Source organism: Bos grunniens, chromosome 3 (assembly GCF_055505025.1).
Source record: "Bos grunniens cultivar Pamir isolate PY7600 chromosome 3, Bosgru_T2T1.0, whole genome shotgun sequence".
NCBI classification, from domain to species: Eukaryota; Metazoa; Chordata; class Mammalia; order Artiodactyla; family Bovidae; genus Bos; species Bos grunniens.
Window position 1 is genome coordinate 36,944,008 of NC_141167.1, and position 23,604 is coordinate 36,967,611.

General features: G+C 43.0%; 1 protein-coding gene and 1 long non-coding RNA gene across 14 annotated transcripts in view; one reads left to right on the forward strand and one right to left on the reverse strand.

The window, feature by feature from the left end:
- The window catches only part of LOC147375483 (uncharacterized), a 19,570-nt gene extending 2,626 nt beyond the window's left edge, over positions 1-16,944 (reverse strand). The window contains exon 1 of one of the 2 annotated variants that reach the window (XR_015160162.1): positions 1,341-16,944. This is a non-coding gene — a long non-coding RNA (uncharacterized LOC147375483). The other variant, XR_015160161.1, reaches the window with a different exon arrangement.
- NFIA (nuclear factor I A) overlaps positions 1-23,604 on the forward strand; it is a 408,138-nt gene that overhangs the window by 70,703 nt on the left and 313,831 nt on the right. For 3 of the 12 annotated variants that reach the window (XM_086390290.1, XM_086390291.1, XM_086390292.1), the window contains exon 1: positions 16,854-23,604. This exon is cut by the window's right edge and continues 13,056 nt beyond it. The exons of the other annotated variants lie outside the window; for them this stretch is intronic. The gene's annotated coding sequence lies outside the window, so the exon portion shown is untranslated. Of the gene's footprint in view, positions 1-16,853 lie in introns of those variants that run through there. 12 annotated transcript variants of the gene reach the window in all.

The following is a 23,604-nucleotide window of genomic DNA, read 5'->3' on the forward strand; positions in this document are numbered from 1 at the left end:
CTCTGTTTAGCTGCTGTGCTGTGCTCTGCTTAGTTGCTCAGTCATGTCCAACTCTTTGCTACCCCATGGACTGCAGCCCGCCAGGCTCCTCTGTCCAGGGGGGTTCTCCAGGCAAGAATACTGGAATGGGTTGCTATACCCTCCTCCAGGGGATCTTCCCAACCTAGGGATTAAACCCAGGTCTCCTGCATTGCAGGCAGATTCTTTACCATCTGAGTCACCAGGGAACCCCAAGAATACTGGAGTAGGTAGCCTATCTCTTCTTCAGCGGATCTTCCCAACCCAGGAATCAAACCAGGGTCTCCTGAGCTGCAGGCGGATTCTTTACCAGCTGAGCTACCAGGGAAGCCCCTGTTTTGCTGCTGCTGTTACTTGATCCTTGTTGGTCTGTGTCACGTTGCCTGCCCCTCCGGCCCTTAACTTTGGGGTATTTCACATGCCTATAAAAGTTCATTTAATTAAGGGGCTTCCATTTCTGCTTGTAGATATTTTATTCTTGAAATGCTGATGGCATTAATAGTAAATCTAAGCGAATCAAACCTCTGCCTGTTTTGTGCCATTTCAGCACTAAGCCAAGAAGAAAAACCCTCAAGGAAATTAATGCTTCCCTCAAGCATGGTAGGAACACGGAGCTAACACACTGCCACATAACCTGCTTTCACTGACTTTCCGAATTTTTGTTTTGCCCTTTTTATTACATGTTACACTATATGGCTAAAACCAGAAGTGCAATTAGGAGGATGTTTTCTCAAAATCTGCAGAGTCTGGCCAATCAGATAACCTTGCAGTAGAAACATTATCCGCCAGAGACTTGCTTGTTATTCACAAATAGATTATCTTTTATCTCCAGGCTTTCATTAGTTCACTAAATGTTAATGAACACCTACTATGTGCCAAGCATTGTTCTAGTGCTGGGGATAGAGTGGTGAAGAAACAGAACGAAATCCCTGCCCTCCAGTTACTTTTTCACATAAGGGACCGCGTGTAGGTGCCTCTGGAGCAGTGAGTTTTGTGGAGTCTGAGCCTTGGGGTGCGCTGGCCACGGCAGGGGCACTCAGATGTGAATTCCCTGGATATTTGATGACTGCTCACTCTGAGTTATGTAAGCACGTTGAGCCATTTGTAGTGTTTTGCTCCTGTTTTGTGTGTGGAGTTACGGTTAGTGTCACTGTCATTGTTTCTCTGGCCCATCAAGGTGCTTGGATTTGTGGTGTAAAGTCAGTGCTGATGGAATTCATCTCTTCTTGCTATTACTGCAAGCCCTGTGCTTGTTTCCTATTCCTGCTGTAACCAATTATCACAACCTAATGGTTTAAAACAACACAAATTTATGTTCTTACAATTTTGGAGCTGGGGAGTCGAAAACCCAGTCTGGTGTCAACAGGGCTGGTCCATCCAGGAGGTTCCGGGGGAGACCCTTCCTTGCCTCTTCCAGCTTATAGAGGCTGGTTTGGTATCTTTGGCTCATTTCTGCATCACTCCAGTCTCTGCCTCTTTCTCCCAGGTCTTTGTCGTCCTGCCTTTCTCCTGTAAGGAACCTTGTGATTACATCATTGGGCCTTCCTGGATGATTCAGGATAACCTCTCTACTTCCAAATCCTAAACTGGATCACCTTTTGCCACAGTCACAGGATCTGGAATTAGGATGTAGCCATTTAAAGGTGCAGTTGCGGGGTGGGGGGCAGTCATTCAGCCATCCACACCCTATCAGGAAGTCCAGAGTCCCTCATTGGCAAATAAATCAGTTTTGTTGAGTTGACTCTTCTGTTCTATGGAACCCAATCCAACAGAGCATGCTCTAAAATGCAAATGTTGCTAACCTGGCAGGGTGGATTATACTTGTTTTACTACCTGAAAACCTCCTTAAGACTCAACTCAAAAGCCCCTCCCCCAGGAAACCTTCCTGGGCTTATCTGGTGCTCTTCATTTGTGATTCCCTGATACCCTGTGTGTGCCTGCGGGACCACGTCTTCCTGTTGTGACTTTGTGGGTTTACTTGCAGCCCACTGCCCCTCATCCTCTCTCCTTCCCCTAAATGGTGTGCTCTTTACAGGAAGGTATTGTGTGTGCTGGACACACGGAAGATACTTGTTTGTTAAAAGTTTCTAAAAATGATTGGAGATTTTCCACTCTCATACATTAAAAAAAATTGTTTTCAGTGAGTGTTACTTAATTCCATTTAACAGGCTCTTCACTAGAAGTTGGAAGATAGAGTGTGGCCAGTCTGGGCTCTGGACGGACTGACATCCTGTGACATGTCTAAATTGTATGTCACATCATTAAGACACCTGAGTCTTGAGTTCATGGGTCTTGGGGGTGCTTCTTTGCAGGTGAATGTAATCCTGTGTCGCCATGCATGTGCATGCTCAGTCACTCAATTGTGTCCAACTCTTTTCAACTTCATGGACTGTAGCCTGCCTGGTTCCTCTGACATTTTCTAGGCAAGAATACTGGAGTAGGTTGTTGGCATTTCCTCCTCCAGGGCAGCTTCCCAACCCAGGGATCATCCGAACTGACATCTCTCATGTCTCCTGCATTGGCAGGCGAATTCTTTACCACTGGCACTACCTGGGAATCCTTAAATCCGTATTTCCAAATATTCAGAAACAAGGTAGGTTCTGAATATTTGGAAATAATGATATAAATAATGGTGAAAGACTGAGTGAATCTTAAAGTTCTAAAATTAGTCTCAGTCACCAAAGAACTGTGGCCTGGTCACTTTTAGGATTAGCTTCATGGAGTCAGACTTCTGGTGACAGAGATATTTTATGTCAGTTTTCAAAAGGAGTATCTTTCTGTGTAGAAAAATCTTTGAGTCCTATAGGGTTGTGGTTGGAAGATCATTTTGCCTTCTTTTACAGTATCCAGGCTGATTTTTTTTTTTTTTTCTTTGTAAGTGGACCTTGGGCTTTCTGGAAAGCATGTAATTTTCATTTTTTTTTTCCACCTAGTGGTGCTTAATGATACCATGTGAATTTTTATGGTCCCAGCTGCACTGAAGTGTGTGCCCTGAAATTTCAGCTGGATTAAGAATGTACCTTGGTGTGAGGGCTGAAATTGGAGAAATGGGAGAACACAGGGTTGGATCTATATATGCCACAGTTAATATTGATGAGCGGGCAAAAGTCCAGCATTATCCTAGGGGGCTTGGCTAATGTTCATTGTAAACCAGTGCAAAGGAGTCCTTCCCTGCAGGTGTGGATAGTTTAATTTCGTAGGTGGATTAGGAAAAGCTAGGGGTGTTTTCTTGTGTTTCCAGTTTGCATCACACGGTAAACACTAACCTGCATCAGGTGCAGCTCATTCTTGAGTGGTGGTGACAGGTGTCCTGAAACTTCGCTAACCCACCTCGGTATCTCCAGGGTCTGGCATCACGCCTGCTACATCGTAGGCGCTCAGTAGCATTTGTGACATGAATAGGAGAATGAAGCAGTGGTCGCTGCGGCAAGGCCCCTTAGAAACACTGGCCTCTGCTTACCTCTAGCCCTCCTACCCCCTCCCACCTTCTGGCCATAGTACACTATTGGTAGCTTGCTAAATAGCTCACATTCTTTCTTGCCTTTGGAACTCTGTGCTGTTCATTCCCTCTGCCTCTGACTACACCCTCCCTAGCCCCTTAGTCTGACGAATTCCTGCTGAAGCTTTATGATTTAGCGCCTTCTAGAAGACTTAGGAGGCGTCTCTGCTGGTATCTGAGTGAAGAAGGCCTGCTTCATTTTTCATACCTCTGTGAACCTTTGGATACCAACAGGAAGCTGCTGACTAGTGGAACTGTTGAGATCTGTGTCTGGGCCTTCTTTTCAGTAGAGTGTGAAGCATTGGCAGGGGCTGGAATCATTTGGATTGTATCTCCCAAACTCTACTTTATTGGTGCTTTCCATTTCAGAATGGCTAAAACGTGACTAGGATAACAGAACAGAAGTCGTCAAGTTAGCAGCAGGCTCTATTGTGTCTACAGAGCATCAGGATAGAATGGACGATGAAGGAGAAGGGTCGATGAATTACCTGTACTGAAGGGTCTCAGTCGGCAGAAAGAAGTTGAGAAACTGAAGCATTCCCTTTCTAATGAAATCTAGAAAAGTTTAGTAGATGCTCAGCCAACATTAGCTGAGGGTGGAAGAATAAATAAATCAAGTTACTTTTTTCTCTTTGGGCTTTATGTTAAGATTAAAAAAAAAAAAATCTTTAGAGAGTCTCTTCCATTCTGCTGCTTTTTATGCACATAGTCCTAACCTCAGCCTATACTTAATGTTTTTGCTAAAACTGACTCATCTAGTTTCTGATTGCCTTAGTGATATGAGACTCTGGTATCCATGGGAATGGTGTTAAGGCTGTATTGCTTTCATGCTCAGGAAAATGTAAACCAGAAGGGCCAGCTGTTGGTACTGGTACCAACTAATTCCTGAGAGCTATAGGGCAATCTCATTCTTATATTCTTAAGCCAGTGGGGAAAACAGCATAATCTCTTGGGAAACTAATCAGCTTTCGTGACAAATAGGTGTGATTCAAATCTTGGATCTGCTGCTGACGGGCTGTGTGACTTTCGGCAAGTTGTTTAACCTCTCTGAGTTTCTTCATCTCTGTTTTTTCTGTTTTATAAAGTCCAGGTGATGAACCATATTAACTCTACAGGGCTGTTTGACAAGTAGAAATGATTTTGTAAGTGTCCCAGACTGTGTTTGATTTTCAGTAAATAGTAAATATTAAGACTGCTGTTACTGCTGTAAACCAGGTTGGCTACAGGCCCTCCAGAGTTTCAGTGGTGACAAGATTAGGGCTTCCCAGATGGCCCAGTAGTAAAGAATCCCCCTGCTGATACAGGAGGCACGAGAGATGTGGATTCAATCCCTGGGTCAGGAAGATTCCCCTAGAAGAGGAAATGGCAACCCACTCCATTATTTTTGCTTGGAGAATCCCACAGACAGAGGAGCCTGGTGGGCTATAGTCCATGGGGTCACAAAGAGTTGGACATGACTGAGCACACGTGCATGCGCACATGCACACACACACACACACACAGGATCAGGGTGGGACAACTGGGTTAGATTTAGCTATTCTCTGTATGTGTGTGATGGAGATTTTCTTTTTTTTTCCTCCAGGGAGAATTCAGGTTGGTTTAAGAAGGGAACTGACAGTGTCTTCCTTATATTCTGGGTGTTTCAGAGATGGCTAAACATTGGTACTAGTTGCTAAGGAAGACAGAGAAGGCAGTAGCACCCCACTCCAGTACTCTTGCCTGGAAAGTCCCATGGATGGAAGAGCTTGGTGGGCTGCAGTCCATGGGGTCGCTAAGAGTAGGACACGACTGAGTGACTTCACTTTCACTTTTCACTTTCATGCATTGAAGAAGGAAATGGCAACCCACTCCAGTGTTCTTGCCTGGAGAATTCCAGGGAGAGGGGAGCCTGTCGGGCTGCCGTCTATGGGGTTGCACAGAGTCGGACACGACTGAAGCGACTCAGCAGCAGCAGCTAGGGAAGAACTTGAAAAATATGGATGCGAGGGGACTGGGGGCGTCAGGGCACGAGCGCTGACCTGTGTTCCCTGGGGCTCAGCTCCGTGCCCTCTGCGGGCTCCCTCTTATGCTGTGCCCTTCATCTCCTCCCTGGGAGCCGAGCAGACAATTATCCCTGCCCTCTCATGTGTCTCCTTTCCAGGCAGGTGCTTCTTCCTGACCAGGAGTTGGCATGGGTGGCCCCAGCTGGGCTGGTGTTATTGTTCCAAAAAGTGTCAGCAGAGAAATGGCTGGATGTTGGAGTGTCCTTTGTGATTTTAACATTTTGAGGAATCCTTCTATGATCCAGAGTATCTGGCCCCAAAGTCTTCCAGCTGAGAAATTCTGTGAGTGGAAACACTTTGAATAAACCTAAAGCCAAGAAGGGATCTTCAGGATAAATTTTAAAAATTCTCATCTGGCTGGGCTGTAGCAACTGCTTATGCCACTGGACTTCTTCGGGGTACTGATAATGCTTGTCTTTGAATGGGGCATGAATTTCCCAGCTTCCTAGGAACAACAACAACAGCAATTCCCCCAACAAATCCCAGGGTGTCTGAAGCGCCTGCTTTCTTCTCGAAGAGCTGATCGAATACTCTTCTGTGGGCTCAAGAGCTATCAGCGGTATGGAACAATTAGACTGGAAAGAAGGATTGTGAACAGTTGTTCCCTAAAGGCTTGGAAATTAACAAAGGCCATATTAGTAGGTCCCGGGAGGAGGGGTTGAGGAGAATGGGGGGGGCTGGGAGGAACAATTCACAAGTGGAGAGGGTGATTGGAGGGGTTTGTTTCCCAGATAGTTTTCAAAGAAAAGATTTGTGTAGTTTGCTGTGGGACTGAGAACGCAGTGCAGAACCAGTTGATGTTCTTTTTTGTCCAACAATTACTTTCTCTGGCATCTTCCTTTTAGGCTAACAAAGTATTTTCCTTCCTCCTGCCTGGTCATTGATAAGTAAGAACTTCAGGGCTTTTTGCTTCTCAGGGCTCAGGGTAGGGTAGAGAGAAGGACTTACGTAAGAGGGAACTGACATTTTGCAAAATTTTGTGAATTTTGGCACAGAAAAGGAAAAACCTTCCAGTGCATAGTGAAGATTCGGGTTTTCATTTTCGGCTCGGGTTGATTGATTTCTTTCTTTCACGGGGCTGATGGAGGAGGTCAGTGTCTTAGAAAGGGAAGAAGCCAGGGAAAAGGAGAAAAGAAAGAATGAGATTTATGACCTGGTGGATCCCCGCTTTTATGTCTCGTAACCATTCCCAATACTGGAAGTTCATGACACCCTGAGAAACAACCCTGGAACTCGGAGCAGTGATCTGCATGCAAAGGCGAAATTAACAGTCCAGCAACTGCCTTGACTGAGAGTCACAGACGGTCCCTCTCTGGATCCTGAGTATTGCTTTTCTTTAGTTTGTTCTCTCTGCTCGGATTCTGCTGTTTCACGGAGTTACGAGACAGACCACCCAGGGCCACTCACGTTATACCAGGGATGGTTGACAATGGTGCTTAGAGAGGAGTTATTTCAACAATGGGACTTTTCCATTATTCTTTCTGTAATCAGCCCTTCACGCTCAGCACACGGAAACCTTCGCATCTGTCACCAGGAGTACAAAACTGATAAGGTGTTGCTCAGAGCCCCCACCCTGGTTAATCCCCTGAGATAACAATAGAAGATCTTAAAAAGTGTAAGGATCTTCTTGCATTTTTATTTCATATGGCCCCTTAGGTAACATGACCCAATGTGGCCATTAAATGACCCTGCTTACACTCGGATTACTCGGTACAAAGCAAATTTATGGTTGTTTATTCTCTCCTCCCATCAGCTATTAGTGCCTAATCATATGGTCTATCGATCATGAGATTAATCGCCTGCTCAAAGAGGCAGCAGGTCTTGTGGAATGCTGCACTGCGCCAGACTGAACTTCAACCTTTTATACAAACTGGAGGAGTCAAATCATCATTCACTGCCTGAAGCCCCTGGTCCCTGGGCCTCCTGAACCCCAGGAGGTAAATCCCTGCTTTTTCAAACAGTGTACTTTGCACTTCCTTTCCTGTGTAAAACTTTACTCCATTGATTCAGGCAGGCACTTGTAAATAAAATCCTTTGCAAGGCATCCTATAAATAATGACCTAAACTGAAAATATGTGGGCTTTCTTATACAAAGCCCCATAGTGCTGCCATAATTAAAGGTCTGTCAGTATTTCTATTAGAAATTCTCATTTTGGAAGATTTATAACTAGACCATTAAAGTTTTCTTGGGCTAAGACTTTCCATGAGTATCATGATTTGAGACCTTGTTTTCCCCCTCCATTTTGTGGAATATGTTTCTTCAAAGATATAAATAATAAAGCTCAGGAACATTATGTCATAGTAGTCTGTATCTGCTAAGATCGAACTCTTTAAAACTTGAGTGCGGCACCCTCTCAAGTGGCTACTGTTCCCCTTCTCTGTATTCTCGTTTGCAGTTGATAAGAACAGAGCACTGTTGTCCCGTTTGTTCTATATTGTCACGTTTGTTTCCTGGTCTGTCTCATCCTCTACGGAGAGTGAGTGCAGGGTGATCTTAAAGTCATTGGTCTTTCTAGCCTGTTTATCAGAGAGCCTCGCTGGATGAGCTGGGTTTGTTCAGTAACTGCCTCGAAGGATGGGAATCAGGAAACTTCCCTCCAGTCCTGACACAGTTGATCAGGGCGGGGAGTAGATTCAAGCAGTGAATTTAGGCAAGTCGCTTGGCTTCTCCGAAAACAAGTTTTCTGATCGGTGAAATGGGTGCATTGCGTTCAGGGCTGGTAAATCAGTGTTCTGTGAGTTGAATGGTGCCAGCCCAGTTTTCAGACACTTGAATCTGAATGCCTTTAGGTGAAATCTGGTGTTTCTAATTTGCCATAATCTCCACCGATTCCCTGTTGTATTACCCTGTATCAACAGCCTGCTCTAACCTGCCTGCTAGGTCTGTAAGTGTTTAAGATTCCTTGTAGTTACAAAGTTATAATGTGATCTTTTGTTGTTACAGTGAGGTTCGAAATCTGAGATGCAGGGGCGCTGAGGATGCCTTTGACTGTAATTTTACTTCTCTAACTTCTTTTTATCAACAAGAACCTCAAATACTACTTTTTGTTTCATTTTGGAAAACTTCTGTTTTCCAGACAGACTGCATTGGTTAACAATTAATTTGCTTTCCCATTTTTAAAGCAGATGGACATCTGTAACTGAGCACGCAGATACAAAGGAGTGGAGAGTATGAAATAGTTTTCATGTGATGAATTGGATGATGTTTTAGCAAGCTTGTGCAGTTGTTTTGTGGATAAGTATATAGTTTCTCTTCGAGGTTTTGATATACTAAAAATAGCTCTTAAGCCTTCCTGCCATTTTAAACACCCAAGGGTCCGCGGGTGAGTCCTGAGCACTTGGCTTTTTCTTCTATGAGTTTCTGGGCTACTGTTGTCCTCGGAGCTTCGAGTAACTTGTTTGTCTCCATATGCAGCCACATCTTAATTGTCTCACTACAGGTCAGCCTAGAGAAGTCTCTATAAAACCTGGTTTTTATTTTCCGTAAGAGGAAAAGAGCGTCCTAATACGAGTTTACCCAAACGCCCTCATTTGCATTTTCTCTCTTTAGTCAAGAGCATTTTGGAAGATTTGTCAGCAAGAGAGGGAGACAGTTTGACACTTGACTCCCAAGCTAAGGAGAAGCCTTTCTTTCATCTCAGCTGAGCACTGTTGGATATTGAAGGTTGAGAATTTAAAAGCACATATTTAAATAGAGCAAATTAAAGATCTATCGCAGTAACCTGCATAAAAACCAGTCTTGAGGTTTGACCTTTGGTGCTTGAAGTTGTCAACATCTCACAAAAATAAGGGGCTTTTGAAGGTAGCAACCGGGTGTAAACAGATCATCATGTGGATACTATTACTAAGAGGAGGTGGTGTCTGCATTGTGGCTAAGAGCTTAGGCTCTGGAGTTCCACTAATTTACGTGTAGTTCTGTCTTGGTTCCTTATCCATTCTCACTTTGGAGAGGTTACGTAACAGTTCATCAGCCTCAGTCTCTTCACGTGTAAAATGGGGATAGCTTGTTGTGAGGAGTAAATGAGAGCGGTTCACACAAAGGATTTATCCTGTTGGTCACAGGATAAATAATGCTAATTATCATTATGCTAAGACGTAATTGAAATATGTTTCTGAGCTTTCAGTTTTTTTTTTTAAACAGGTTGAAGTTATGCTTTTTTAATAATTTGGCTGCACCAGGTCTTAGTTGCAGCATGTAGGGTTTTAATCATAGCAACATCTTCTACTTATTTTTTTTTTAATTGCATCATACAGGGGTCTAGTTACCTGACCAGGAATTGAACCCCAGTCCCCTGCATTGGGAGCCTGGAGTCTTAACCACTGGACTACTGGGGAAGTCCCTAAAGATGATGCTTTCTTAAATGTGTTCACGCGTGCTGGGTCACCTGCCTACATTTCCAGGAAATCGTATGTTTCAGCTGTCCTGTTTTAGGTGTGTGGCTTTCAGTGTTTTCAGGAAACAAATGATGTTTAACTTTAAAAGTCTAAGGCTGAAATCTTCTCTATTACATTTTCTTCTCCCTCCAGATCAATCCAAATTAAAGTTTCATTGTAGGAGTTTCATGGACCCTTATTAGCATTAATTATTGTTGGTGTGCTGGTGAGAGTCCTAAAGTGAGTGCATTAAGATTTAAAACCCTTGAGAAAACTTTAAGCCCTCATGGACTGACAGAGCTGGAAGGGACCTAAGCCATCATCTCCTCTAAGCCCCATTCTACAGATAAGGAAAGTGTATTTTACAAGGTAAGATAGGTTTTGAACAGGGACTATCCTACCTAATGGCTTTTTAATTTGTACTCTCCCTGGAATCTGCACTCATTTGGCATGTTATGATTATGTTCTTATTGTGGGAATTGTATGTATTTATTAGAGGCCATTGAGATGTAGCATTGGGCATTACTTCTGTGGCAAAGGCATGGGGGCAGTAATCATTATTAATGGATTCCATTATTTGGGAGAGCGTTTTACTGACTAGAGAGAATTCATTGCATTGATCCATTGTGCCACATTTGTATTATACCTGGTAGTTTAAAATGATATCCTCCAAACTGGGAGGCTGAAAAATTGTCCAGTCTTGGCAGTTATCCCATCGGCACGACCTTCCTTTTACTACTGAAAATACATAGTTCTGCTGAAAGAAACCTTTTGACTGGTCCCCAGTGCCCTGAATGTGTTTAAATCCCTCACTGCTGAAATAGGAGGATTACTACTGCTATCATTGTTCTAAAACAAACTTCCTTTTGGACGATAACAGCAGCGGTAAGTCAGATGTTGAAGAAAGTACCAGCTTAACTTCAGTTTGCTTTAAAAGGGCTTCCTCTTTAATTGACAAGTGTCATGTGTAATAGAGCATGGCAACTCACATAGAAAACCATGGGCTGGGCTTCCCGCTGGGGTTGGAGTTCTTAATGAACATACAAGTGAATACACTTAGGCAAAAAATTAAAGCGCCCCAACTGTGGGCTATTCATTCTGTTCACTCTGGCCAGCGTGGTGATCGGCACCAGCTACACCAATGGCCAAAGAGACCTGTATTGGTCATGTGGCTGTTTGGTCGTCCTGAGCTAGGGAGACTGTGGTCTTTCCTAGTGATATTTTGAATAACAGCACAGATCTAGTGTCATTGCTAAGGGATAAATATGTACTTTTTGTTCTAGTTTTTTTTTTTTTTAAACGTAAAGATAATAAGCTGTTTTTGGCATATGCTACCTCTTCACAGAGTGGTGGTTTTCTGAAGCTCTGGACCACTTGCTATCATTTGTAAGTTCTCTCACTTAGTAATTCCCTTTTCCTTCCCTTCACAAAGAGAACAGAGCCGATTTTTCAGAGGTGATGTTTATAGCAGTTCAACACACTCGAATAAGCACTTAGAATAATGTCAATGGGGGGGAGGGCATATTATTATCAAATTAAGTAATGGATGGGCAGTGATATTTTATTTATTAAAGCTCGTCTGAGTACCATTGGAAACAGAGTATGTTGGTTCTGAAGTGCATAGATTAAAAAGGAATGTTGAGTTTGGAAACGTGGCAGCCTGCAGCACTGTGTATGGTTTAAATTAAACCTTTTTTTGGAAAGCAGATTTGCTCTAGGCCACATTTAAGGGAAAAGCTACAGCAGAGTGAGCTGGCTGTGGTTTTTCTTTTACTCTGTAACCGGCCCACTTTCCCTTGTTTTAACACAGAAAAAAGACTTTGGACTCCTTCAGACCAACCACAGAGCTTCTCTGCTGACCACAAAAAGGAAGCTTGGCGTAGAAGCCATAGGATTAATACCCACTGTCTCTTAACCCAACAGAGTGTGAAAACTTTTATAAGAGATTTCTCTGGGCAGGCTGACACTGTAGTTGGACTTGAAACATTTTAAATCAAGAACAACTTTGAATTGCATTATGCCACACTGCTCTGTAAATGGTTATGTGCGATCTCACTGTTAAAAGTTATTTACATGAGCCCTCAGGTTTCAGAGGGATAAACCACTAACAGCTTTGTGTATCTTGAGGAAGAAACACAAGGAGAATTAAAGATAGGCCTATGCCAAATTATCTCAGCGTAGGTAGATCACAGTCAATCAGATTTTATTGTTCCTGGACAAATGGAGACAATTGGCTGTTGGTGGAAAAGCCTTTTAATCTTTGAAAATAATAAGATGAAGATTGTGGATTCTGTTAAATCACTTGATCAGCTTTATTAATTCATCACATTGTTTTTCAACTAGGTGAGAAAGCTTCCTTTTAGGAGAAGTGCATCTTTCTAAAATGATTGTTTGCGCGTTGCAGAGGTGTTGTTAGTTACGCTGACCTGCTCGGGGATTATAATGGGTGTATCTGCGCCCTCAGTGTTCATTTTAATGATTGGAATCTCACCACCCCGATTAACTCATCGTGTGTTTGCACAGAACCACTCGGAAATGACCAAACAAACAAAAACAAAACCCGAACACCCTCGTGTGTTTTTACTCCTCCCAGTTCCTAGGATTGATATATTTTAAAAGAAATCACGTGCATTTACATTTTGCCACACTGAATTAAACAGTTTTTCACAGGTACACTATATCCACGGTCTGGTTTCTGTTCCACAAAGAATCTCAGTTGAAATAATTGATTTGAAAAGTTGAAGGGAAAAATTGACATACGTGTTTCAGAACTGTGGTCTTACAGTAACCACTGAGTTAATCCTTGGTTGACGGAGTGTCGCGAGAGGGGTTTCTTTGCTGTCATTAGAGAAATTGGTCTGTATAACACTTCCTGTGTGTGAAGAAATGCAGTTGTCATCTTGCCTGGGCCATTAAAACAGTATTTAAATACTTCCAGTTGTGAGAAGCCTTGCGTTTATTGTGGCTATTTTCCCAGGTGCCTTAGGAGCAGCTGTTTTGTGCTTTCCTGAACTTAATAGTTGAAGAATGTGGGAAAGAAGTGGTATACTCCCTGGGTAAAGTATTTTAGCCACCCTGGAGTAGTTGCATTGCATCTTGATCATCTGGGTAGAATTCTACTGTAACTAATGGAATCCATTGATCACTGTCTTGTTTTTTTACCATCTTCTTCTCAGAGGATTCATTTCATAGGGGTCTATACATCAGTCAAGAAAATGACTACAGAGGAATTACCAAGACTGGTAATAAAGGTAATTTGACCTGGTATAATATATATTTTTAAGGCAAACACTGTTAAGTGTCCTTTCCCTGGTGAGAGTTAGCTTCTTAATTAGGCTCTGTTGGAAGAGAAGTCAAAATAGAACACTGACCAGTACTTTCAGAGAGGGAGAGAAAAGGGGAGAAAAGGCATCGATCTTGGAATTAGATGACCTGATTTCTAGGCCTGTCTATACTAGGGCTTTTCAAACTTTAATGTGTGTATGAAATCAACTGGGGAGATTGTTAAACTGCAGATTCAGAGTCAGTGGGCCTGTGGTGCACCCTGAGATTCTGCAAGTTTCTCTGCAAGAGTCTAACAAGCTTCCTGGGATGTCCATGCTGGACCCCAGACAACACCTTGAATGCGAAGGAGCCGATCCGTTAGAGCACTTAACTAACTTTGTGGTTTTGGATACACCATATAATGACTCTACCTCTCTGCTTCCTAATCTCTAAAATAGGGAGGTTAATTTTTACTCTCGCTGCCTCATCAGATTGTTATGAGAATCAAATGAGATAATGTAGATGAAATTTTAAAAGGCTGCATAAGTTAGAAGACATCAAGGATCTTTGTTTATAGATAAAGACATTCTTGGAATACCTTTCCTCAAACCAGCATGAGCTGCTCTGTGATGGGAAGCGCCCTGAATTGTGAGAGGGACTGGAATCCTTCCTTCCCTCACATCTACTCTGTGCTGCGTTTGGCCACATCAGGTTCACCCTGCAGGTCCCTCACTGTCTCATCTTTAAAATAAGGGCTTGACCTGGATTAGCAGACCTCTCAAGTGTGGTCTCAAGACCAGCAGCATCAGCATCCCTCGGGAACTTGGTAGAAATGTGGATTTCCAGGCTAAATTTTGTGTGATCTGATGTCTCATAGGCTCAAAGAAGAGTTGGGGGTTCCCCACCGGTGGTCACTGAGACGGGAAAGGTGGGATGAACACCTGGGGATTTAAGCTTTACCTCCCTCAGATCAGATCAGTCACTCAGTCGTGTCCGACTCTTTGCGACCCCATGAATCCCAGCACGCCAGGCCTCCCTGTCCATCACCAACTCTTGGAGTTCACTCAGACTCATGTCCATCGAGTCAGTGATGCCAGCCAGCCATCTCATCCTCTGTCGTCCCCTTCTCCTCCTGCCCCCAATCCCTCCCAGCATCAGAGTCTTTTCCCATGAGTCAACTCTTCGCATGAGGTGGCCAAAGTACTGGAGTTTCAGCTTTAGCATCATTCCTTCCAAAGAAATCCCAGGGCTGACCTCCTTCAGAATGGACTGGTTGGATCTCCTTGCAGTCCAAGGGACTCTCAAGAGTCTTCTCCAACACCACAGTTCAAAAGCATCAATTCTTCGGCGCTCAGCCTTCTTCACAATCCAGCTCTCACATCCATACATGACCACAGGAAAAACCATAGCCTTGACTAGACGAAGCTTTGTTGGCAAAGTAATGTCTCTGCTTTTGAATATGCTATCTAGGTTGGTCATAACTTTCCTTCCAAGGAGGAAGCATCTTTTAATTTCATGGCTGCAATCACCATCTGCAGTGATTTTGGAGCCCAGAAAACTAAAGTCTGACACTGTTTCCACTGTTTCCCCATCTATTTCCCATGAAGTGATGGGACCGGATGCCATGGTCTTCGTTTTCTGAATGTTGAGCTTTAAGCCAACTTTTTCACTCTCTACTTTCACTTTCATCAAGAGGCTTTTTAGTTCCTCTTCACTTTCTGCCATAAGGGTGGTGTCATCTGCATATCTGAGGTTATTGATATTTCTCCCGGCAAACTTGATTCCAGCTTGTGCTTCTTCCAGCCCAGCGTTTCTCATGATGTACTCTGCATATAAGTTAAATAAGCAGGGTGACAATATACAGCCTTGATGTACTCCTTTTCCTATTTGGAACCAGTCTGTTGTTCCATGTCCAGTTCTAACTGTTGCTTCCTGACCTGCATACAAATTTCTCAAGAAGCAGATCAGGTGGTCTGGTATTCCCATCTCTTTCAGAATTTTCCACAGTTTATTGTGATCCACACAGTCAAAGGCTTTGGCATAGTCAATAAAGCAGAAATAGATATTTTTCTGGAACTCTCTTGCTTTTTCCATGATCCAGCGGATGTTGGCAATTTGCTCTCTGGTTCCTCTGCCTTTTCTAAAACCAGCTTGAACATCTGGAAGTTCACGGTTCACATATTGCTGACCCTGGCTTAGAGAATTTTAAGCATTACTTTACTAGCGTGTGAGAGGAGTGCAATTGTGTGGTAGTTTGAGCATTCTTTGGCATTGCCTTTCTTTGGGGTTGGAATGAAAACTGACCTTTTCCAGTCCTGTGGCCACTGCTGAGTTTTCCAAATTTGCTGGCATATTGAGTGCAGCACTTTCACAGCATCATCTTTCAGGATTTGGAATAGCTCAACTGGAATTCCATTCCCTCCACTAGCTTTGTTCATAGTGATGCTTTCTAAGGCCCACTTGACTTCACATTCCAGGATGTCTGGCTCTAGGTGAGTGATCACACCATCGTGATTATCTGGGTCGTGAAGATCATTTTTATACAGTTCTTCTGTGTATTCTTGCCATCTCTTCTTAATATCTTCTGCTTCTGTTAGGTCCATACCATTTCTGTTCTTTATCGAGCCCATCTTTGCATGAAATGTTCCTTTGGTATCTCTGATTTTCTTGAAGAGATCTCTAGTCTTTCCCATTCTGTTGTTTCCCTCTATTTCTTTGCATTGATCGCTGAAGAAGGCTTTCTTATCTCTTCTTACTATTCTTTGGAACTCTGCATTCAGATGTTTATATCTTTCCTTTTCTCCTTTGCTTTTTGCTTCTCTTCTTTTCACAGCTATTTGTAAGGCCTCCCCAGACAGCTATTTTGCTTTTTTGCATTTCTTTTCCATGGGGATGGTCTTGATCCCTGTCTCCTGGACAATGTCACGAACTTCATTCCATAGTTCATCAGGCACTGTCTATCAGATCCAGGCCCTTAAATCTATTTCTCACTTCCACTGTATAATCATAAGAGATTTGATTTAGGTCATACCTGAATGGTCTAGTGGTTTCCCCTACTTTCTTCAATTTAAGTCTGAATTTGGCAATAAGGAGTTCATGGTCTGAGCCGCAGTCAGCTCCTGGTCTTGTTTTTGCTGACTGTATACAGCTTCTCCATCTTTGGCTCCATATTTACCTCCCTAGAGGTCGGAATAGAATATTGCTGCATTGACCTATGCCTTTTTAGCTAATCCCAGCTTTGGGGCTGTTTCAGTGACCCGTGAAACCTGATTGAGACAGAGTGTAGACCCAGGAGTTCTTGTCCATCCTCCTCTTTGCTCTCCTGCTGCCCCAATGGTTGTCAGCCTAACCCAGCACTGTCTTAAACACTTTTCGGAGTTTTTGAGCACTTTCACAAAGGTGACTGCAGTCTGTTTGCGAAGGGTGGATAGGTGTGAGATGAGAACCGAGAGTACAATACACGATTGTTGTAAAGTCACTTACAGTTAAACTTCACATACTTGCAGTTTTAGAGTTTGTTTGTTTTTATATTAGGAAACACATCTGAAAATTACAAAAAAGCAAAACCAGCCTCCAGTTGTCCAAAGTAGATTTTATCAAGTTCAAACTAAAACTCATGAGCTTTATGCTCAGAAGAGACCCTCAGTGAAGCCTAACAATATCTATGCAAGTCTCCACAGCAGCAAATAAAGCATAATGGGTAGCTGCTTGAGTTTGGCGAGTGAAAACAAACAAGAGGCAGCTGAGCAGTGAGGAAAGAACTTGGAGACTCTGTCAAAAGTAGAGCAGATAGGAGGGTGAGATGCCCAGTCGCTTGAGCCCCTCTTTCTGTTTGCATATAGATATACATGTGTATGCGTGCGTTCATGCTAAGTCGCTTCAGTCATGTCTGATTCTTTGCGACCCTGTGGACTGTAGCAACTCAGGTTCCTTTGTCCAAGGGATTCTTTAGGCAAGAATACTGGAGTGGGTTGCTGTGCCCTCCTCCAGGGGATCTTCCTGACCTGGCGATTGAACCCGCATCTCTTTACATCTCCTGCATTAGCAGGCAGGTTCTTTACCACTAGTTCCACCTGGCATATATGTATATGTGTGAGCAATATAGGAATAAATATATATGTACAGTGCATATGAGTATGAAAGTGAAGTGAAAGTGTTAGTCGCTAAGTCATGACTGACTCTTTGTGACCCCCATGGACTGTAGCCTGCCAGGCTTCTCTGTCCATGGAATTTTCTAGGCAAGAATACTAAAGTGAGTAGCCATTCCCTTCTCCAGGGGATCTTCCTGACCCAGGGAATAAACCTAGGTCTCCCACACTGCAGGCAAATTCTTTACCATCAGAACCACCAGGGAAGCCCCTTAAGCATATGAGCCAGACATCCTGGAATGTGAAGTTAAGTGGGCCTTAGGAAGGAAGCATCACTACGAACAAAGCTAGTGGAGGTTATGGAATTCCAGTTGAGCTATTTCAGATCCTAAAAGATGATGCTGTGAAAGTGCGCTCAATATGTCAGCAAATTTGGAAAACTCAGAAGAGGCCACAGGACTGGAAAAGGTCAGTTTTCATTCCAATCCCAAAGAAAGGCAATGCCAAAGAATGCTCAAACTACCGCACAATTGCACTCCTCTCACACACTAGTAAGGTAATGCTCAAAATTCTCCACGCCAGGCTTCAGCAATACGTAAACCGTGAACTTCCAGATGTTCAGGCTGGTTTTAGAAAAGGCAGAGGAACCAGAGATTAAATTGCCAACATCTGCTGGATCATGGAAAAAGCAAGAGAGTTCCAGAAAAACATCTATTTCTGCTTTATTGACTATGCCAAAGCCTTTGACTGTGTGGATCACAGTAAACTGTGGAAAATTCTGAAAGAGGTGGGAATACGAGACCACCTGACCTGCCTCTTGAGAAACATATGCAGGTCAGGAAGCAACAGTTAGAACTGGACATGGAACAACAGACTGGTTCCAAATAGGAAAAGGAGTATGTCAAGGCTGTATATTGTCACCCTGCTTATTTAACTTATATGCAGAGTACATCATGAGAAACGCTGGGCTGGAGGAAGCACAAGCTGGAATTAAGATTGCTGGGAGAAATATCAATAACCTCAGATATGCAGATGATACTTATGGCAAAAAGTGAAGAAAAACTAAAGAGCCTCTTGATGAAAGTGAAAGTGGAGAGTGAAAAAAGCTCAACATTCAGAAAACTAAGATCATGGTGTCCAGTCCCATCACTTCATGGGAAATAGATGGGGAAACAGTGGCTGACTTTATTTTTTTGGGCTCCAAAATCACTGCAGATGATGATTGCAGCCCTGAAATTAAAAGACACTTACTCCTTGGAAGGAAAGTTATGACCAACCTAGACAGCATATTAAAAATCAGAGACATTGCTTTGTCAACAAAGGTCCGTCTTGTCAAGGCTATGGTTTTTCCAGTGGTCATGTATGGATATGAGAGTTGGACTATAAAGAAAGCTGAGTGCTGAAGAATTGATGCTTTTGAACTGTGGTGTTGGAGAAGACTCTTGAGAGTCCCTTGGACTGCAAGGAGATCCAGCCAGTCCATCCTAAAGGAGACCAGTCATGGTGTTCATTGGAAGGACTGATAATTGAAGCTGAAACTCCAATACTTTGGCCACCTCATGTGAAGAGCTGATTCATTTGAAAAGACCCTGATGCTGGGAAAGATCAAAGGTGGGAGGAGGAGACAACAGAGGAAGACATAGTTGGATGGCATCACCGACTCAATGGACATGAGTTTGAGTGAACTCCAGGAGTTGGTGATGGACAGGGAGGCCTGGCGTGCGGCAGTCCATGGGGTCTCAAAGAGTCAGACACAGCTGAGCGACTGAACTGAAGTGAAACTCATGGACTGAGCTCAACTGAAACTCTGCAGTTATGAAGAACCTTGTAGATAATTTTATCCAGTGGTTTCAGATTTTTCTTAAACAGAGAGCTTATCTTCACAACTAAATTCATGGGGGAGTGCTGTCTATCTGTCTATATACACACATATTGGTCTGTCTATCTGCACATATCTTACTATATATAAAACTGGAGAATGTAGGGGTACTGGAATCTGTTGGCTTTGGCACTTCTCTTCCAGAACAGCTTCTGTTTGAGTCGACCCCTGGGGCAAGGAATCACCTGGGAAACTTGTTATATGCAGATTATGATTCTGTAAGTCCAGGGAAGGGTTTGAGACTGCATTTTTTAAAAAATTAACTCCGGAGGTGTTACACGATACATTGACGTAATTTGAGTAACAAATCCCTAGGGGATCTGTGTGGACCGTTTGAAATCCTTCAAACTCTTCATTTTACAAATATGAAAGACTTGGACTTAATAATGAGTTTTCAAAAGCCACATGCCTGGTTAGAATCTTCTGATTTCTGGTAAGCCCTCTGCTCCGTATCCTCCCTGGGAGGGATGGCTGTGTCCTACCCCTTCTGGATGAACAAAGTAGCCTAGGACCAGGTTCCATTGGCTCTATGAGGGCCTGACACAAACCTACTGTTACTATAGATGATGCTATAGATGTTACTATAGATGCTGGGGATGCTTGCTCTTCCAGCCCACTCTCTGGCCCATGGAAAAACAGTACTTTGAATCAGACTCCACTTAGGCTGGAACATTCTGATTAGCCAGCACGGGCCGTTAGGCCAGTCGCTGTGGTGTCTGCTGCCGCAGCAGAATGGATAAGCAGTTCTCAGCCCCCCCAACACAATCCATAAAACTCTTTCATCCTTTTTTTTTTTCATGATGTCTAGTGTGTGCAAATGGAAAATGGCTGAGGAAAAACAGAGTGAAAGTTTATATAAAATATTTATACCTTAAAGATCTTTTATCTTGTGTCATTCAAGAGATAGAGAAGTGAAAAATGTATTGGGAGTACATTATCAAGAGTACATTATAAATTTAAATCTCAGATTGAATAATACCAGCTGCTAATGTGTGGAGCTTTGGAAGTGAGTCACTTTTGAATCTTGAGAGTTTACTGTACCAGGTCAGTTACACTTAAGAAGGAAATGCCTTTTGAAAAAGAATTCTATACCGGAATCAAGACTGATACTAATGGGCATTAAAAATCAAATACTTGACATAATATTCATTTTAGAATGTAGTTACATAGAAATGAGATGTAGAATCTGAGAAGGTTTATGGAGCATTTCTCAAAAAAAGAAAAAAAATCTGATATTTTTGGTTCCATCTTTGTGGAACAGTGTAACCTGTGGTTAATAGTATGTGTCTTATTGTCAGAAAGACTTAGATTTAAATTCTCTATTCCCTGTTTGTTAGCTGTATGATTTTTGGATCAGTTATTTTTTCTGAGAATCATTTTATTTTTAAAAATAAAAGTAATAATGCTCCCTGATATTTTTGTTTTCAGGATTAAGTGGCATTGTATTTGTAGAGCATTTCACCCGTCTAGACTGAGTGAAGTCCCAGTAAGTTGTATTCATATCAGTCAGTATTATTACCATCGCATTGTCTTTCCTTTTTGGAAACACATACAGAAAATCCCGACAGATCCAGGAAGGGCATGCCAGGCTCAGGAGGCCTCCTGGCCTCTGGTAAGGCTCTGAACTCTGCAGGTGCAGCAACAAACATGGCTAGAACTCCTAGCTCTGGACAGGCCCAAGTGCATGGCCATTGATGAGAGCAGAAAATCCTAACCACTGGACCACCAGGGAATTCCCCCAATTATTGTTTTTAAGAATCTGGAAATCCACATTTCAATATGTGAATCAAAAAATGTTTGAAATAATGGCAGCTGTGTCTTGAAAATGCTGTTGGCTGCAAGAAACAAAAATTAGTGGTCTCAACACAAATTTATTTTTCTTACGGCATGGAAGTTCAGATGCAGCAGTTCAAGTGGGTTTATTTGTTCACTGATGCCAACAGGAATGGGGCTTCCCAGGTGGTGTAGTGGTAAAGAACCTCCTTGCTAATGCAGGAGACACAGGAGACATGGGTTCGATTCCTGGTTTGGGAAGAAGAAATGGTAACCCACTCTAGTAGTCTTGCCTGAAAAGTTCCATGGACAGAGGAGCCTGGCAAGCTATAGTCCAAAGGGTTGCAAAAGAGTCAGACCCAGCTGAGTGACTGAGCACGCATGCCAACAAGAATCTAGGCATTTTCCATTTTTCTTCCCCTGACATTCTTTATCTGTTGACTTACTTTGTAATTCTTGCTATGTTATGGTTGCCATATGTATGTTTAGGGGAGGATGATGAGGGAGATGGATCATCTGGACTAATTTGTTTCATTTATTAGGGAACGAGAAAGTTCCCCAGAAACGATACAGGTGGCCTCTCCTTACTCACCCGTTAAAACAGGGTCACTTGCTGCAGGGAAATTCGGGGAAGTAGTTGTGCAGCTTGCCAGCCCCTGTAGTGGGCAGTGATTGCAGTGGGCAGAGGAGGTAGTAAAGTGGCTGTGGTATTTACCAAGGAACAGTGCCCGCCCTGGCAACTAGCTCAACAGGAAACCCAGCTGCAGGGCCTGGAGACCCCGTGACCTCCAGTGTATATCAGAAATCTCCAGATTTGAGCCTTGTGAAGGGAAAGTATCCTTTGGGGCAAGGCCAGTGCTTTGTTTTCTTTTTATTCAGTGGTATTGTATTGTATGAGATAGGTCATTGCTAGCAATGAGGAAACTGCTGAGGGAACATAGCAATACTTTATTTAATTTTTAGAAAGGTTATACACTAGGGCTTCCCTGGTGGCTCAGTGGTAAAGGATTTGCCTGCCAGTGCAGGAGACGCAGATTCAGTCCCTGGGTCAGGAAGATGCCCTGGAGGAGGAAATGGCTACCCACTCCAGTATTCTTGCCTGGGAAATCCCTTGGACAGAGGAGCTTGGCATGCTCCAGTCCATGGGGTCACAAAAGAGTCAGACACGACTTAGCGACAACAACAAACAGCAACATGCATATGCTAAGGAAAACCAAGTCTGTTTGACTCTAGTCAATCAGATCTTTTGTAATATTTTTGCTTATACTTTTTGCAGCTTTACTGCTGAGTTAGCTGTTCTTCAGTGTCCTTGACAAATTTGAGAAGCCACCATGTGTATATAAACTGAGGGAAAATATTTTTGCCATTTCGATCCTGATCATTTCTTCTCAGGGCTATAAAATTTGGGTTTTCATGACCCTGATGTCAATTAAAAAAAGAAAAGAAAAAACCCAAACAAAACAACTCCTGATAGTCTGAAGGGTTTATCCTCATTGTAGGAGGGTGTTGTAGAGTCTAGGGACTGTGGATGGCCACCTGCCAAGTACCTGGAAGCATGGAAACCGAACTTTACAGCATTCATGTAATTCCAATGTATAATCACTTTGTCAGGCCCTGCAAGTCAGTGAAATCTCTAATAACACTAGGATAATTAAATATTTCAGTAACCATACACTCTAAGATAAAAACCAAAACTTTTTTATCAGGGGAAGGGGATCAGCCCTGGGATTTCTTTGGAAGGAATGATGCTAAAGCTGAAACTCCAGTACTTTGGCCACCTCATGCGAAGAGTTGACTCATTGGAGAAGACCCTGATGCTGGGAGGGATTGGGGGCAGGAGGAGAAGGGGACGACAGAGGATGAGATGGCTAGCTGGCATCACCGACTCCATGGACGTGAGTCTGAGTGAACTCCAAGAGTTGGTGATGGCCAGGGAGGCCTGGCGTGCTGCGATTCATGGGGTCGCAAAGAGTCAGACATGACTGAGCGACTGAACTGAACTGAACTGATGCTGAGACAACCTTTTGAAATGATTTAAGGGGATCAATAGATAGGTGAATAGGTGAACCAGTCCACTACTGTAAATAATCTGTTTACGTTTAAATATATTTACTAGATGTTGTATCAAAATCTACTTTAGAAGTGTAGTGAGGGACGATTTTATGTTTTAAATGAATTTTCCTTTTTTTTTTTGACTGTGCCATGTGGCTTACAGAATCTTCATTCCCCACAGGGATTGAACCTGGGCCCTTGGCAGTGAAAATGCAGAGTCCTAACCACTCTGGCTCAGCAGTAAAAAAATCTACCTGCAATATAGGAGATGCAGGTTCGATTCCTGGGTTGGGAAGATCTCCTAGAGGAAGAAATGGCAACCCAGTCCAGTCTTCTTGCCTGGGAAAACCCCGTGGACAGAGGAGCCTGGCAGGCTACAGCCCATGGTGTTACAAAGAATTGGACACTACTGAGCATGCCCTAACTACTGGACTGCCAGGGAATTCCCAGTGAGAGACTATTTTAGAGACAAGGAAAAGAACAGGAGACTTCTCTGTATGGGCAAATTATAGTGCATTTCTGTTTAGTAGACAGCTCTATATATGAGAGATTGTGTGCTGGATGTTTTAAACTTACTATCTTTACTCCCCATATCCGTCATAGATTGGCTATTGC